This window comes from Oryza sativa, chromosome 3 (genome assembly GCF_034140825.1).
Source record: "Oryza sativa Japonica Group chromosome 3, ASM3414082v1".
Classification (NCBI taxonomy): domain Eukaryota; kingdom Viridiplantae; phylum Streptophyta; class Magnoliopsida; order Poales; family Poaceae; genus Oryza; species Oryza sativa.
This window is the reverse complement of record NC_089037.1, coordinates 20,142,697-20,160,526: the sequence shown is the minus strand read 5'-3', so window position 1 is coordinate 20,160,526 and position 17,830 is coordinate 20,142,697.

The following is a 17,830-nucleotide window of genomic DNA, read 5'->3' as shown; positions in this document are numbered from 1 at the left end:
GGTGCTTTTTGAACTTTTTGATTCCGGTATATTACATCCCACCCACGTGTGGCAATATCGGCATTAATTGACAAAACATCGCCATGCGAGTCGCGAAGTGAGTTTTTGCCATCAACGCTCCCAATACACTCCAATAGGTCCAAAAATCATGTTTAGGTGCTTTTTGAACTTTTTGATTCCGGTATATTACATCGCACCCACGTGTGGCAATATCGGCATTAATTGAGAAAAGTTCGCCGCGCGAGTCGCGAAGTGAGTTTTTGCCATCAACGCACCCAATACACTCCAATATGTCCAAAAATCATGTTTAGGTGCTTTTTGATCTTTTTGATTCCGGTATATTACATCGCACCCACGTGTGGCAATATCGGCATTAATTGACAAAAGTTCGTCGCGCGAGTCGCGAAATGAGTTTTTGCCACAAACGCACCCAATACACTCCAATATGTCCAAAAATCATGTTTACGTGCTTTTTGAACTTTTTGATTCCGGTATATTACATCCCACCCACGTGTGGCAATGTAGGCATTAATTGACAAAACATCGCCATGCGAGTCGCGAAGTGAGTTTTTGCCATCAACGCACCCAATACGCTCCAATATGTCCAAAAATCATGTTTAGGTGCTTTTCGAGCTTTTTGATTCCGGTATATTACATCCCACCCACGTGTGGCAATATCGGCATTAATTGACAAAAGTTCGCCGCGCGAGTCGCGCAGTGAGTTTTCGCCACAAACGCACCAAATACGCTCCAATATGTCCAAAAATAATGTTTTGGTGCTTTTTGAGATTTTGATTCCGGTATATTACATCGCACCCACGTGTGGCAATATCGGCATTAATTGAGAAAAGTTCGCCGCGCGAGTCGCGAAGTAAGTTTTTGCCACACAATGCACCCAGTACACTCCAATAGGTCCAAAAATCATGTTTAGGTGCTTTTTGAACTTTTTGATTCCGGTATATTACATCGCACCCACGTGTGGCAATATCGGCATTAATTGACAAAACTTCGCCATGCGAGTCGTGAAGTGACTTTTTGCCATCAACGCACCCAATACCCTCCAATATGTCCAAAAATCATGTTTAGGTGCTTTTTGAACTTTTTGATTCCGGTATATTACATCGCACCCACGTGTGGCAATATCGGCATTAATTGAGAAAAGTTCGCCGCGCGAGTCGCGAAGTAAGTTTTTGCCACACAATGCACCCAGTACACTCCAATAGGTCCAAAAATCATGTTTACGTGCTTTTTGAACTTTTTGATTCCGGTATATTACATCGCACCCACGTGTGGCAATATCGGCATTAATTGAGAAAAGTTCGCCACGCGAGTCGCGAAGTAAGTTTTTGCCACACAATGCACCCAGTACACTCCAATATGTCCAAAAATCATGTTTTGGTGCTTTTTGAACTTTTTGATTCCGGTATATTACATCCCACCCACGTGTGGCATTATCGGCATTAATTGACAAAACATCGCCATGCGAGTCGCGAAGTGAGTTTTTGCCATCAACGCTCCCAATACACTTCAATAGGTCCAAAAATCATGTTTAGGTGCTTTTTGAACTTTTTGATTCCGGTATATTACATCGCACCCACGTGTGGCAATATCGGCATTAATTGAGAAAAGTTCGCCGCGCGAGTCGCGAAGTGAGTTTTTGCCATCAACGCACCCAATACACTCCAATATGTCCAAAAATCATGTTTAGGTGCTTTTTGAACTTTTTGATTCCGGTATATTACATCGCACCCACGTGTGGCAATATCGGCATTAATTAACAAAAGTTCGCCCCGCGAGTCGCGCTGTGAGTTTTCGCTACAAACGCACCAAATACGCTCTAATATGTCCAAAAATCATGTTTAGGTGCTTTTTGAACTTTTTGATTCCGGTATATTACATCGCACCCACGTGTGGCAATATCGGCATTAATTGAGAAAAGTTCGCCGCGCGAGTCGCGAAGTAAGTTTTAGCCACACAATGCACCCAGTACACTCCAATAGGTCCAAAAATCATGTTTACGTGCTTTTTGAACTTTTTGATTCCGGTATATTACATCGCACCCACGTGTGGCAATATCGGCATTAATTGAGAAAAGTTCGCCACGCGAGTCGCGAAGTAAGTTTTTGCCACACAATGCACCCAGTACACTCCAATATGTCCAAAAATCATGTTTTGGTGCTTTTTGAACTTTTTGATTCCGGTATATTACATCCCACCCACGTGTGGCAATATCGACATTAATTGACAAAACATCGCCATGCGAGTCGCGAAGTGAGTTTTTGCCATCAACGCTCCCAATACACTCCAATAGGTCCAAAAATCATGTTTAGGTGCTTTTTGAACTTTTTGATTCCGGTATATTACATCGCACCCACGTGTGGCAATATCGGCATTAATTGAGAAAAGTTCGCCACGCGAGTCGCGAAGTAAGTTTTTGCCACACAATGCACCCAGTACACTCCAATATGTCCAAAAATCATGTTTTGGTGCTTTTTGAACTTTTTGATTCCGGTATATTACATCCCACCCACGTGTGGCAATATCGGCATTAATTGACAAAACATCGCCATGCGAGTCGCGAAGTGAGTTTTTGCCATCAACGCTCCCAATACACTCCAATAGGTCCAAAAATCATGTTTAGGTGCTTTTTGAACTTTTTGATTCCGGTATATTACATCGCACCCACGTGTGGCAATATCGGCATTAATTGAGAAAAGTTCGCCGCGCGAGTCGCGAAGTGAGTTTTTGCCATCAACGCACCCAATACACTCCAATATGTCCAAAAATCATGTTTAGGTGCTTTTTGAACTTTTTGATTCCGGTATATTACATCGCACCCACGTGTGGCAATATCGGCATTAATTAACAAAAGTTCGCCCCGCGAGTCGCGCTGTGAGTTTTCGCTACAAACGCACCAAATACGCTCCAATATGTCCAAAAATAATGTTTTGGTGCTTTTTGAGATTTTGATTCCGGTATATTACATCGCACCCACGTGTGGCAATATCGGCATTAATTGAGAAAAGTTCGCCGCGCGAGTCGCGAAGTGAGTTTTTGCCATCAACGCACCCAATACACTCCAATATGTCCAAAAATCATGTTTAGGTGCTTTTTGAACTTTTTGATTCCGGTATATTACATCGCACCCACGTGTGGCAATATCGGCATTAATTAACAAAAGTTCGCCCCGCGAGTCGCGCTGTGAGTTTTCGCTACAAACGCACCAAATACGCTCTAATATGTCCAAAAATAATGTTTTGGTGCTTTTTGAGATTTTGATACCGGTATATTACATCGCACCCACGTGTGGCAATATCGGCATTAATTGAGAAAAGTTCGCCGCGCGAGTCGCGAAGTAAGTTTTTGCCACACAATGCACCCAGTACACTCCAATAGGTCCAAAAATCATGTTTAGGTGCTTTTTGAACTTTTTGATTCCGGTATATTACATCGCACCCACGTGTGGCAATATCGGCATTAATTGACAAAACTTCGCCATGCGAGTCGTGAAGTGACTTTTTGCCATCAACGCACCCAATACCCTCCAATATGTCCAAAAATCATGTTTAGGTGCTTTTTGAACTTTTTGATTCCGGTATATTACATCGCACCCACGTGTGGCAATATCGGCATTAATTGAGAAAAGTTCGCCGCGCGAGTCGCGAAGTAAGTTTTAGCCACACAATGCACCCAGTACACTCCAATAGGTCCAAAAATCATGTTTACGTGCTTTTTGAACTTTTTGATTCCGGTATATTACATCGCACCCACGTGTGGCAATATCGGCATTAATTGAGAAAAGTTCGCCGCGCGAGTCGCGAAGTGAGTTTTTGCCATCAACGCACCCAATACACTCCAATATGTCCAAAAATCATGTTTAGGTGCTTTTTGAACTTTTTGATTCCGGTATATTACATCGCACCCACGTGTGGCAATATCGGCATTAATTGAGAAAAGTTCGCCGCGCGAGTCGCGAAGTAAGTTTTTGCCACACAATGCACCCAGTACACTCCAATATGTCCAAAAATCATGTTTTGGTGCTTTTTGAACTTTTTGATTCCGGTATATTACATCCCACCCACGTGTGGCAATATCGGCATTAATTGACAAAACATCGCCATGCGAGTCGCAAAGTGAGTTTTTGCCATCAACGCTCCCAATACACTCCAATAGGTCCAAAAATCATGTTTAGGTGCTTTTTGAACTTTTTGATTCCGGTATATTACATCGCACCCACGTGTGGCAATATCGGCATTAATTGAGAAAAGTTCGCCGCGCGAGTCGCGAAGTGAGTTTTTGCCATCAACGCACCCAATACACTCCAATATGTCCAAAAATCATGTTTAGGTGCTTTTTGATCTTTTTGATTCCGGTATATTACATCGCACCCACGTGTGGCAATATCGGCATTAATTGACAAAAGTTCGTCGCGCGAGTCGCGAAATGAGTTTTTGCCACAAACGCACCCAATACACTCCAATATGTCCAAAAATCATGTTTACGTGCTTTTTGAACTTTTTGATTCCGGTATATTACATCCCACCCACGTGTGGCAATGTAGGCATTAATTGACAAAACATCGCCATGCGAGTCGCGAAGTGAGTTTTTGCCATCAACGCACCCAATACGCTCCAATATGTCCAAAAATCATGTTTAGGTGCTTTTCGAGCTTTTTGATTCCGGTATATTACATCCCACCCACGTGTGGCAATATCGGCATTAATTGACAAAAGTTCGCCGCGCGAGTCGCGCAGTGAGTTTTCGCCACAAACGCACCAAATACGCTCCAATATGTCCAAAAATAATGTTTTGGTGCTTTTTGAGATTTTGATTCCGGTATATTACATCGCACCCACGTGTGGCAATATCGGCATTAATTGAGAAAAGTTCGCCGCGCGAGTCGCGAAGTAAGTTTTTGCCACACAATGCACCCAGTACACTCCAATAGGTCCAAAAATCATGTTTAGGTGCTTTTTGAACTTTTTGATTCCGGTATATTACATCGCACCCACGTGTGGCAATATCGGCATTAATTGACAAAACTTCGCCATGCGAGTCGTGAAGTGACTTTTTGCCATCAACGCACCCAATACCCTCCAATATGTCCAAAAATCATGTTTAGGTGCTTTTTGAACTTTTTGATTCCGGTATATTACATCGCACCCACGTGTGGCAATATCGGCATTAATTGAGAAAAGTTCGCCGCGCGAGTCGCGAAGTAAGTTTTTGCCACACAATGCACCCAGTACACTCCAATAGGTCCAAAAATCATGTTTACGTGCTTTTTGAACTTTTTGATTCCGGTATATTACATCGCACCCACGTGTGGCAATATCGGCATTAATTGAGAAAAGTTCGCCACGCGAGTCGCGAAGTAAGTTTTTGCCACACAATGCACCCAGTACACTCCAATATGTCCAAAAATCATGTTTTGGTGCTTTTTGAACTTTTTGATTCCGGTATATTACATCCCACCCACGTGTGGCATTATCGGCATTAATTGACAAAACATCGCCATGCGAGTCGCGAAGTGAGTTTTTGCCATCAACGCTCCCAATACACTTCAATAGGTCCAAAAATCATGTTTAGGTGCTTTTTGAACTTTTTGATTCCGGTATATTACATCGCACCCACGTGTGGCAATATCGGCATTAATTGAGAAAAGTTCGCCGCGCGAGTCGCGAAGTGAGTTTTTGCCATCAACGCACCCAATACACTCCAATATGTCCAAAAATCATGTTTAGGTGCTTTTTGAACTTTTTGATTCCGGTATATTACATCGCACCCACGTGTGGCAATATCGGCATTAATTAACAAAAGTTCGCCCCGCGAGTCGCGCTGTGAGTTTTCGCTACAAACGCACCAAATACGCTCTAATATGTCCAAAAATCATGTTTAGGTGCTTTTTGAACTTTTTGATTCCGGTATATTACATCGCACCCACGTGTGGCAATATCGGCATTAATTGAGAAAAGTTCGCCGCGCGAGTCGCGAAGTAAGTTTTAGCCACACAATGCACCCAGTACACTCCAATAGGTCCAAAAATCATGTTTACGTGCTTTTTGAACTTTTTGATTCCGGTATATTACATCGCACCCACGTGTGGCAATATCGGCATTAATTGAGAAAAGTTCGCCACGCGAGTCGCGAAGTAAGTTTTTGCCACACAATGCACCCAGTACACTCCAATATGTCCAAAAATCATGTTTTGGTGCTTTTTGAACTTTTTGATTCCGGTATATTACATCCCACCCACGTGTGGCAATATCGACATTAATTGACAAAACATCGCCATGCGAGTCGCGAAGTGAGTTTTTGCCATCAACGCTCCCAATACACTCCAATAGGTCCAAAAATCATGTTTAGGTGCTTTTTGAACTTTTTGATTCCGGTATATTACATCGCACCCACGTGTGGCAATATCGGCATTAATTGAGAAAAGTTCGCCACGCGAGTCGCGAAGTAAGTTTTTGCCACACAATGCACCCAGTACACTCCAATATGTCCAAAAATCATGTTTTGGTGCTTTTTGAACTTTTTGATTCCGGTATATTACATCCCACCCACGTGTGGCAATATCGGCATTAATTGACAAAACATCGCCATGCGAGTCGCGAAGTGAGTTTTTGCCATCAACGCTCCCAATACACTCCAATAGGTCCAAAAATCATGTTTAGGTGCTTTTTGAACTTTTTGATTCCGGTATATTACATCGCACCCACGTGTGGCAATATCGGCATTAATTGAGAAAAGTTCGCCGCGCGAGTCGCGAAGTGAGTTTTTGCCATCAACGCACCCAATACACTCCAATATGTCCAAAAATCATGTTTAGGTGCTTTTTGAACTTTTTGATTCCGGTATATTACATCGCACCCACGTGTGGCAATATCGGCATTAATTAACAAAAGTTCGCCCCGCGAGTCGCGCTGTGAGTTTTCGCTACAAACGCACCAAATACGCTCCAATATGTCCAAAAATAATGTTTTGGTGCTTTTTGAGATTTTGATTCCGGTATATTACATCGCACCCACGTGTGGCAATATCGGCATTAATTGAGAAAAGTTCGCCGCGCGAGTCGCGAAGTGAGTTTTTGCCATCAACGCACCCAATACACTCCAATATGTCCAAAAATCATGTTTAGGTGCTTTTTGAACTTTTTGATTCCGGTATATTACATCGCACCCACGTGTGGCAATATCGGCATTAATTAACAAAAGTTCGCCCCGCGAGTCGCGCTGTGAGTTTTCGCTACAAACGCACCAAATACGCTCTAATATGTCCAAAAATAATGTTTTGGTGCTTTTTGAGATTTTGATACCGGTATATTACATCGCACCCACGTGTGGCAATATCGGCATTAATTGAGAAAAGTTCGCCGCGCGAGTCGCGAAGTAAGTTTTTGCCACACAATGCACCCAGTACACTCCAATAGGTCCAAAAATCATGTTTAGGTGCTTTTTGAACTTTTTGATTCCGGTATATTACATCGCACCCACGTGTGGCAATATCGGCATTAATTGACAAAACTTCGCCATGCGAGTCGTGAAGTGACTTTTTGCCATCAACGCACCCAATACCCTCCAATATGTCCAAAAATCATGTTTAGGTGCTTTTTGAACTTTTTGATTCCGGTATATTACATCGCACCCACGTGTGGCAATATCGGCATTAATTGAGAAAAGTTCGCCGCGCGAGTCGCGAAGTAAGTTTTAGCCACACAATGCACCCAGTACACTCCAATAGGTCCAAAAATCATGTTTACGTGCTTTTTGAACTTTTTGATTCCGGTATATTACATCGCACCCACGTGTGGCAATATCGGCATTAATTGAGAAAAGTTCGCCGCGCGAGTCGCGAAGTGAGTTTTTGCCATCAACGCACCCAATACACTCCAATATGTCCAAAAATCATGTTTAGGTGCTTTTTGAACTTTTTGATTCCGGTATATTACATCGCACCCACGTGTGGCAATATCGGCATTAATTGAGAAAAGTTCGCCGCGCGAGTCGCGAAGTAAGTTTTTGCCACACAATGCACCCAGTACACTCCAATATGTCCAAAAATCATGTTTTGGTGCTTTTTGAACTTTTTGATTCCGGTATATTACATCCCACCCACGTGTGGCAATATCGGCATTAATTGACAAAACATCGCCATGCGAGTCGCAAAGTGAGTTTTTGCCATCAACGCTCCCAATACACTCCAATAGGTCCAAAAATCATGTTTAGGTGCTTTTTGAACTTTTTGATTCCGGTATATTACATCGCACCCACGTGTGGCAATATCGGCATTAATTGAGAAAAGTTCGCCGCGCGAGTCGCGAAGTGAGTTTTTGCCATCAACGCACCCAATACACTCCAATATGTCCAAAAATCATGTTTAGGTGCTTTTTGATCTTTTTGATTCCGGTATATTACATCGCACCCACGTGTGGCAATATCGGCATTAATTGACAAAAGTTCGTCGCGCGAGTCGCGAAATGAGTTTTTGCCACAAACGCACCCAATACACTCCAATATGTCCAAAAATCATGTTTACGTGCTTTTTGAACTTTTTGATTCCGGTATATTACATCCCACCCACGTGTGGCAATGTAGGCATTAATTGACAAAACATCGCCATGCGAGTCGCGAAGTGAGTTTTTGCCATCAACGCACCCAATACGCTCCAATATGTCCAAAAATCATGTTTAGGTGCTTTTCGAGCTTTTTGATTCCGGTATATTACATCCCACCCACGTGTGGCAATATCGGCATTAATTGACAAAAGTTCGCCGCGCGAGTCGCGCAGTGAGTTTTCGCCACAAACGCACCAAATACGCTCCAATATGTCCAAAAATAATGTTTTGGTGCTTTTTGAGATTTTGATTCCGGTATATTACATCGCACCCACGTGTGGCAATATCGGCATTAATTGAGAAAAGTTCGCCGCGCGAGTCGCGAAGTAAGTTTTTGCCACACAATGCACCCAGTACACTCCAATAGGTCCAAAAATCATGTTTAGGTGCTTTTTGAACTTTTTGATTCCGGTATATTACATCGCACCCACGTGTGGCAATATCGGCATTAATTGACAAAACTTCGCCATGCGAGTCGTGAAGTGACTTTTTGCCATCAACGCACCCAATACCCTCCAATATGTCCAAAAATCATGTTTAGGTGCTTTTTGAACTTTTTGATTCCGGTATATTACATCGCACCCACGTGTGGCAATATCGGCATTAATTGAGAAAAGTTCGCCGCGCGAGTCGCGAAGTAAGTTTTTGCCACACAATGCACCCAGTACACTCCAATAGGTCCAAAAATCATGTTTACGTGCTTTTTGAACTTTTTGATTCCGGTATATTACATCGCACCCACGTGTGGCAATATCGGCATTAATTGAGAAAAGTTCGCCACGCGAGTCGCGAAGTAAGTTTTTGCCACACAATGCACCCAGTACACTCCAATATGTCCAAAAATCATGTTTTGGTGCTTTTTGAACTTTTTGATTCCGGTATATTACATCCCACCCACGTGTGGCATTATCGGCATTAATTGACAAAACATCGCCATGCGAGTCGCGAAGTGAGTTTTTGCCATCAACGCTCCCAATACACTTCAATAGGTCCAAAAATCATGTTTAGGTGCTTTTTGAACTTTTTGATTCCGGTATATTACATCGCACCCACGTGTGGCAATATCGGCATTAATTGAGAAAAGTTCGCCGCGCGAGTCGCGAAGTGAGTTTTTGCCATCAACGCACCCAATACACTCCAATATGTCCAAAAATCATGTTTAGGTGCTTTTTGAACTTTTTGATTCCGGTATATTACATCGCACCCACGTGTGGCAATATCGGCATTAATTAACAAAAGTTCGCCCCGCGAGTCGCGCTGTGAGTTTTCGCTACAAACGCACCAAATACGCTCTAATATGTCCAAAAATCATGTTTAGGTGCTTTTTGAACTTTTTGATTCCGGTATATTACATCGCACCCACGTGTGGCAATATCGGCATTAATTGAGAAAAGTTCGCCGCGCGAGTCGCGAAGTAAGTTTTAGCCACACAATGCACCCAGTACACTCCAATAGGTCCAAAAATCATGTTTACGTGCTTTTTGAACTTTTGATTCCGGTATATTACATCGCACCCACGTGTGGCAATATCGGCATTAATTGAGAAAAGTTCGCCACGCGAGTCGCGAAGTAAGTTTTTGCCACACAATGCACCCAGTACACTCCAATATGTCCAAAAATCATGTTTTGGTGCTTTTTGAACTTTTTGATTCCGGTATATTACATCCCACCCACGTGTGGCAATATCGACATTAATTGACAAAACATCGCCATGCGAGTCGCGAAGTGAGTTTTTGCCATCAACGCTCCCAATACACTCCAATAGGTCCAAAAATCATGTTTAGGTGCTTTTTGAACTTTTTGATTCCGGTATATTACATCGCACCCACGTGTGGCAATATCGGCATTAATTGAGAAAAGTTCGCCACGCGAGTCGCGAAGTAAGTTTTTGCCACACAATGCACCCAGTACACTCCAATATGTCCAAAAATCATGTTTTGGTGCTTTTTGAACTTTTTGATTCCGGTATATTACATCCCACCCACGTGTGGCATTATCGGCATTAATTGACAAAACATCGCCATGCGAGTCGCGAAGTGAGTTTTTGCCATCAACGCTCCCAATACACTTCAATAGGTCCAAAAATCATGTTTAGGTGCTTTTTGAACTTTTTGATTCCGGTATATTACATCGCACCCACGTGTGGCAATATCGGCATTAATTGAGAAAAGTTCGCCGCGCGAGTCGCGAAGTGAGTTTTTGCCATCAACGCACCCAATACACTCCAATATGTCCAAAAATCATGTTTAGGTGCTTTTTGAACTTTTTGATTCCGGTATATTACATCGCACCCACGTGTGGCAATATCGGCATTAATTAACAAAAGTTCGCCCCGCGAGTCGCGCTGTGAGTTTTCGCTACAAACGCACCAAATACGCTCTAATATGTCCAAAAATCATGTTTAGGTGCTTTTTGAACTTTTTGATTCCGGTATATTACATCGCACCCACGTGTGGCAATATCGGCATTAATTGAGAAAAGTTCGCCGCGCGAGTCGCGAAGTAAGTTTTAGCCACACAATGCACCCAGTACACTCCAATAGGTCCAAAAATCATGTTTACGTGCTTTTTGAACTTTTGATTCCGGTATATTACATCGCACCCACGTGTGGCAATATCGGCATTAATTGAGAAAAGTTCGCCACGCGAGTCGCGAAGTAAGTTTTTGCCACACAATGCACCCAGTACACTCCAATATGTCCAAAAATCATGTTTTGGTGCTTTTTGAACTTTTTGATTCCGGTATATTACATCCCACCCACGTGTGGCAATATCGACATTAATTGACAAAACATCGCCATGCGAGTCGCGAAGTGAGTTTTTGCCATCAACGCTCCCAATACACTCCAATAGGTCCAAAAATCATGTTTAGGTGCTTTTTGAACTTTTTGATTCCGGTATATTACATCGCACCCACGTGTGGCAATATCGGCATTAATTGAGAAAAGTTCGCCACGCGAGTCGCGAAGTAAGTTTTTGCCACACAATGCACCCAGTACACTCCAATATGTCCAAAAATCATGTTTTGGTGCTTTTTGAACTTTTTGATTCCGGTATATTACATCCCACCCACGTGTGGCAATATCGGCATTAATTGACAAAACATCGCCATGCGAGTCGCGAAGTGAGTTTTTGCCATCAACGCTCCCAATACACTCCAATAGGTCCAAAAATCATGTTTAGGTGCTTTTTGAACTTTTTGATTCCGGTATATTACATCGCACCCACGTGTGGCAATATCGGCATTAATTGAGAAAAGTTCGCCGCGCGAGTCGCGAAGTGAGTTTTTGCCATCAACGCACCCAATACACTCCAATATGTCCAAAAATCATGTTTAGGTGCTTTTTGAACTTTTTGATTCCGGTATATTACATCGCACCCACGTGTGGCAATATCGGCATTAATTAACAAAAGTTCGCCCCGCGAGTCGCGCTGTGAGTTTTCGCTACAAACGCACCAAATACGCTCCAATATGTCCAAAAATAATGTTTTGGTGCTTTTTGAGATTTTGATTCCGGTATATTACATCGCACCCACGTGTGGCAATAGCGGCATTAATTGAGAAAAGTTCGCCGCGCGAGTCGCGAAGTGAGTTTTTGCCATCAACGCACCCAATACACTCCAATATGTCCAAAAATCATGTTTAGGTGCTTTTTGAACTTTTTGATTCCGGTATATTACATCGCACCCACGTGTGGCAATATCGGCATTAATTAACAAAAGTTCGCCCCGCGAGTCGCGCTGTGAGTTTTCGCTACAAACGCACCAAATACGCTCTAATATGTCCAAAAATAATGTTTTGGTGCTTTTTGAGATTTTGATACCGGTATATTACATCGCACCCACGTGTGGCAATATCGGCATTAATTGAGAAAAGTTCGCCGCGCGAGTCGCGAAGTAAGTTTTTGCCACACAATGCACCCAGTACACTCCAATAGGTCCAAAAATCATGTTTAGGTGCTTTTTGAACTTTTTGATTCCGGTATATTACATCGCACCCACGTGTGGCAATATCGGCATTAATTGACAAAACTTCGCCATGCGAGTCGTGAAGTGACTTTTTGCCATCAACGCACCCAATACCCTCCAATATGTCCAAAAATCATGTTTAGGTGCTTTTTGAACTTTTTGATTCCGGTATATTACATCGCACCCACGTGTGGCAATATCGGCATTAATTGAGAAAAGTTCGCCGCGCGAGTCGCGAAGTAAGTTTTAGCCACACAATGCACCCAGTACACTCCAATAGGTCCAAAAATCATGTTTAGGTGCTTTTTGAACTTTTTGATTCCGGTATATTACATCGCACCCACGTGTGGCAATATCGGCATTAATTGAGAAAAGTTCGCCACGCGAGTCGCGAAGTAAGTTTTTGCCACACAATGCACCCAGTACACTCCAATATGTCCAAAAATCATGTTTTGGTGCTTTTTGAACTTTTTGATTCCGGTATATTACATCCCACCCACGTGTGGCAATATCGGCATTAATTGACAAAACATCGCCATGCGAGTCGCGAAGTGAGTTTTTGCCATCAACGCTCCCAATACACTCCAATAGGTCCAAAAATCATGTTTAGGTGCTTTTTGAACTTTTTGATTCCGGTATATTACATCGCACCCACGTGTGGCAATATCGGCATTAATTGAGAAAAGTTCGCCGCGCGAGTCGCGAAGTGAGTTTTTGCCATCAACGCACCCAATACACTCCAATATGTCCAAAAATCATGTTTAGGTGCTTTTTGAACTTTTTGATTCCGGTATATTACATCGCACCCACGTGTGGCAATATCGGCATTAATTGAGAAAAGTTCGCCGCGCGAGTCGCGAAGTAAGTTTTTGCCACACAATGCACCCAGTACACTCCAATATGTCCAAAAATCATGTTTTGGTGCTTTTTGAACTTTTTGATTCCGGTATATTACATCCCACCCACGTGTGGCAATATCGGCATTAATTGACAAAACATCGCCATGCGAGTCGCGAAGTGAGTTTTTGCCATCAACGCACCCAATACGCTCCAATATGTCCAATAATCATGTTTAGGTGCTTTTCGAACTTTTTGATTCCGGTATATTACATCCCACCCACGTGTGGCAATATCGGCATTAATTGACAAAACTTCGCCATGCGAGTCGTGAAGTGACTTTTTGCCATCAACGCACCCAATACACTCCAATATGTCCAAAAATCATGTTTAGGTGCTTTTTGAACTTTTTGATTCCGGTATATTACATCGCACCCACGTGTGGCAATATCGGCATTAATTAACAAAAGTTCGCCCCGCGAGTCGCGCTGTGAGTTTTCGCTACAAACGCACCAAATACGCTCCAATATGTCCAAAAATAATGTTTTGGTGCTTTTTGAGATTTTGATTCCGGTATATTACATCGCACCCACGTGTGGCAATATCGGCATTAATTGAGAAAAGTTCGCCGCGCGAGTCGCGAAGTGAGTTTTTGCCATCAACGCACCCAATACACTCCAATATGTCCAAAAATCATGTTTAGGTGCTTTTTGAACTTTTTGATTCCGGTATATTACATCGCACCCACGTGTGGCAATATCGGCATTAATTGACAAAAGTTCGTCGCGCGAGTCTCGAAATGAGTTTTTGCCACAAACGCACCCAATACACTCCAATATGTCCAAAAATCATGTTTACGTGCTTTTTGAACTTTTTGATTCCGGTATATTACATCCCACCCACGTGTGGCAATGTAGGCATTAATTGACAAAACATCGCCATGCGAGTCGCGAAGTGAGTTTTTGCCATCAACGCACCCAATACGCTCCAATATGTCCAATAATCATGTTTAGGTGCTTTTCGAACTTTTTGATTCCGGTATATTACATCCCACCCACGTGTGGCAATATCGGCATTAATTGACAAAACTTCGCCATGCGAGTCGTGAAGTGACTTTTTGCCATCAACGCACCCAATACCCTCCAATATGTCCAAAAATCATGTTTAGGTGCTTTTTGAACTTTTTGATTCCGGTATATTACATCGCACCCACGTGTGGCAATATCGGCATTAATTGAGAAAAGTTCGCCGCGCGAGTCGCGAAGTAAGTTTTTGCCACACAATGCACCCAGTACACTCCAATAGGTCCAAAAATCATGTTTAGGTGCTTTTTGAACTTTTTGATTCCGGTATATTACATCGCACCCACGTGTGGCAATATCGGCATTAATTGAGAAAAGTTCGCCACGCGAGTCGCGAAGTAAGTTTTTGCCACACAATGCACCCAGTACACTCCAATATGTCCAAAAATCATGTTTTGGTGCTTTTTGAAATTTTTGATTCCGGTATATTACATCCCACCCACGTGTGGCAATATCGGCATTAATTGACAAAACATCGCCATGCGAGTCGCGAAGTGAGTTTTTGCCATCAACGCTCCCAATACACTCCAATAGGTCCAAAAATCATGTTTAGGTGCTTTTTGAACTTTTTGATTCCGGTATATTACATCGCACCCACGTGTGGCAATATCGGCATTAATTGAGAAAAGTTCGCCGCGCGAGTCGCGAAGTGAGTTTTTGCCATCAACGCACCCAATACACTCCAATATGTCCAAAAATCATGTTTAGGTGCTTTTTGAACTTTTTGATTCCGGTATATTACATCGCACCCACGTGTGGCAATATCGGCATTAATTGAGAAAAGTTCGCCGCGCGAGTCGCGAAGTAAGTTTTTGCCACACAATGCACCCAGTACACTCCAATATGTCCAAAAATCATGTTTTGGTGCTTTTTGAACTTTTTGATTCCGGTATATTACATCCCACCCACGTGTGGCAATATCGGCATTAATTGACAAAACATCGCCATGCGAGTCGCGAAGTGAGTTTTTGCCATCAACGCTCCCAATACACTCCAATAGGTCCAAAAATCATGTTTAGGTGCTTTTTGAACTTTTTGATTCCGGTATATTACATCGCACCCTCGTGTGGCAATATCGGCATTAATTGAGAAAAGTTCGCCGCGCGAGTCGCGAAGTGAGTTTTTGCCATCAACGCACCCAATACACTCCAATATGTCCAAAAATCATGTTTAGGTGCTTTTTGAACTTTTTGATTCCGGTATATTACATCGCACCCACGTGTGGCAATATCGGCATTAATTGAGAAAAGTTCGCCGCGCGAGTCGCGAAGTAAGTTTTTGCCACACAATGCACCCAGTACACTCCAATATGTCCAAAAATCATGTTTTGGTGCTTTTTGAACTTTTTGATTCCGGTATATTACATCCCACCCACGTGTGGCAATATCGGCATTAATTGACAAAACATCGCCATGCGAGTCGCGAAGTGAGTTTTTGCCATCAACGCTCCCAATACACTCCAATAGGTCCAAAAATCATGTTTAGGTGCTTTTTGAACTTTTTGATTCCGGTATATTACATCGCACCCACGTGTGGCAATATCGGCATTAATTGAGAAAAGTTCGCCGCGCGAGTCGCGAAGTGAGTTTTTGCCATCAACGCACCCAATACACTCCAATATGTCCAAAAATCATGTTTAGGTGCTTTTTGATCTTTTTGATTCCGGTATATTACATCGCACCCACGTGTGGCAATATCGGCATTAATTGACAAAAGTTCGTCGCGCGAGTCGCGAAATGAGTTTTTGCCACAAACGCACCCAATACACTCCAATATGTCCAAAAATCATGTTTACGTGCTTTTTGAACTTTTTGATTCCGGTATATTACATCCCACCCACGTGTGGCAATGTAGGCATTAATTGACAAAACATCGCCATGCGAGTCGCGAAGTGAGTTTTTGCCATCAACGCACCCAATACGCTCCAATATGTCCAAAAATCATGTTTAGGTGCTTTTCGAGCTTTTTGATTCCGGTATATTACATCCCACCCACGTGTGGCAATATCGGCATTAATTGACAAAAGTTCGCCGCGCGAGTCGCGCAGTGAGTTTTCGCCACAAACGCACCAAATACGCTCCAATATGTCCAAAAATAATGTTTTGGTGCTTTTTGAGATTTTGATTCCGGTATATTACATCGCACCCACGTGTGGCAATATCGGCATTAATTGAGAAAAGTTCGCCGCGCGAGTCGCGAAGTAAGTTTTTGCCACACAATGCACCCAGTACACTCCAATATGTCCAAAAATCATGTTTTGGTGCTTTTTGAACTTTTTGATTCCGGTATATTACATCCCACCCACGTGTGGCAATATCGGCATTAATTGACAAAAGTTCGCCGCGCGAGTCGCGAAGTGAGTTTTTGCTACGAACGCACCCAATACACTCCAATATGTCCAAAAATCATGTTTTGGTGCTTTTTGAACTTTTTGATTCCGGTATATTACATCCCACCCACGTGTGGCAGTATCGGCATTAATTGACAAAAGTTCGCCGCGAGAGTCGCGAAGTGAGTTTTTGCCACAAATGCACCCAGTACACTCCAATATGTCCAAAAATCATGTTTAGGTGCTTTTTGAACTTTTTGATTCCGGTATATTACATCACACCCACGTGTGGCAATATCGGCATTAATTGACAAAAGTTCGCCGCGCGAGTCGCGCAGTGAGTTTTCGGCACAAACGCACCCATTACACTGCAATATGTCCAAAAATCATGATTAGGTGCTTTTTGAAGTTTTTTATTCCGGTATATTACATCCCACCCACGTGTGGCAATATCGGCATTAATTGACAAAACATCGCCATGCGAGTCGCGAAGTGAGTTTTTGCCAGAAACGCACCCAATACACTCCAATATGTCCAAAAATCATGTTTTGGTGGTTTTTGAACTTTTTCGTTCGGGTTAAAAACAACGCACCCACGTGTGGCAATATCGGCATTAATTGACAAAAGTTCGCCCCGCGAGTCGCGCAGTGAGTTTTCGCTACAAACGCACCAAATACGCTCCAATATGTCCAAAAATAATGTTTTGGTGCTTTTTGAGATTTTGATTCCGGTATATTACATCGCACCCACGTGTGGCAATGTAGGCATTAATTGACAAAACATCACCGCGCGAGTCGCGAAGTGAGTTTTTGCCATCAACGCACCCAATACGCTCCAATATGTCCAAAAATCATGTTTAGGTGCTTTTCGAACTTTTTGATTCCGGTATATTACATCCCACCCACGTGTGGCAATATCGGCATTAATTGACAAAAGTTCGCCGCGCGAGTCGCGCAGTGAGTTTTCGCCACAAACGCACCAAATACGCTCCAATATG